Here is a 1,839-nt window from a genome sequence, read left to right on the forward strand (position 1 = left end):
GAGAGAGAGAGGGGGAGGGAGAGAGAGAGGGGGAGGGAGAGAGAGAAACAGAGAGGGTGAGTAAGACATACATATACAAAACATACACAGACACATGCACACACATACATACACACACACATACACACACGAACGCACGCACACACACACATACATATATATACAGAAACAGAGAACTGGAAAGGAAGGAAGGAAGGAAGGAAGGAAGGAAGGAAGGAAGGAAGAAAGTAAGAGGGAAAGAAAAAGAGAGCGAGAGCGAAAGAAAGAGTGAAACTGACAGACAGACAGTGCGTGTGTGAGTGAGTGTATATGTATGTGTGTTTCGTAAGAAAACATTTACGAAAATAGTGTAAGAGAAATATTTATTGAAAGGAATTAAGAAAAAGCGTGAGAAAGTGATTGAGAGAGAGAGAGAGAGAGAAGGAAAGAAAGAAAGAAAGAAAGAAAGAAAGAAAGAAAAAAAGAGAGACTGAAAGATATTTGCTGCAAAAGGCAAAGATAAACTGCAATATAATTGGAAGGAAAGAGGAATTCAAGAATGTAAATCAGGGAGTTGGAGTCGAAGATGGGATTTGTTTAATGGCAGATGATAGGGCGGCAGGTATTTGGGTGGGGATAGAAGAGTAAGGTAGAAGTGAGAAAGAGGCATGATTTCTAGAGTGTTACCAAAATGTAGGTGATACAACAGTTTAGTGCTTTCTATGTTGATAGTTAAGTCAAAAGATCTGGCTGTTGCTGCAACTCTATTAATGATATGCTGAATATCCTTGTATTTATATATATATGAGTGTCTATGTGTATAACTGGAACATATACATACATATATATATACATACATACATACATATATATATATATATACATACATACATATATATATACATGCATACATACATATATATATACATACATACATACATATATATATAGCATGCAATTTAATGCAAGCAAATTCCACGTCTTCCGCCACCAGCTAATTGGTGCTCAGAAGTCGCAACAAAAATACTTTGGACTAAAAGCAGCGGCAATCCCAGAATCACATACGGTGCGAGATCTTGAGATTGATATGAGTAACGATGCCTTGTTTCACATGCATATCAACAAGATGGCAGCAATGTGCAGGTGAATGGCCGGATGGATTCTGAGAACCTTCAGAACAAGGGACCAGGAAATTAAGCTGATCCTATGGAGAACATTTGTCTTCAGCCGTCTGGACTACTGCTCTCAACTGTGGTCACTTTAGAGTGCTGGATTAATATCGGAATTTGAGGCGGTACAGCGATGCTACACAAAGAAGATTGCGTCAATGGAAAAGCTGAGCTACTGGATGATACTGAAAGAGCTACGAATCTACTCTCTGGAGCGAAGTCGGGAGAAGTATGCAGTGGTATATGTGTGTAAGATACTGGCGCCAAACTTTGGAATCGAGAGTTTTACCAGACCTCGAAATAGATGTCACTGCACTGTTTCTAATGTCTCAGCTGTCCCATCAAAAGTGAGGACCATGTACTGCAATAACTTGGGATTTAAGGTCCCACAGCTATTTAACGCCTTGCCAAAACATCTGAGAGATCTCGATATAGTGGGGGGGGGGGTTTAGATGTGTTCACGAAACAACTTGAACACTTATCCAAGATCTCAGATGAACCAATATCAAAACAGGAAACTCAAAAGAGGGCAGCAATGTCGAACTCCCTCCTTTACCACAAGCCAATCATATAGAATTGGCAAATTAAAGGGTGATTACACTGGTGCTGCCCCGGCATGGCCACAAACCCCTGACTGAAACGCATAACAATAACAGAATAACAGTGTATATATATATATATATATATATAT

The sequence above is a fragment of the Octopus bimaculoides genome, chromosome 11 (genome assembly GCF_001194135.2).
Source record: "Octopus bimaculoides isolate UCB-OBI-ISO-001 chromosome 11, ASM119413v2, whole genome shotgun sequence".
NCBI classification, from domain to species: Eukaryota; Metazoa; Mollusca; class Cephalopoda; order Octopoda; family Octopodidae; genus Octopus; species Octopus bimaculoides.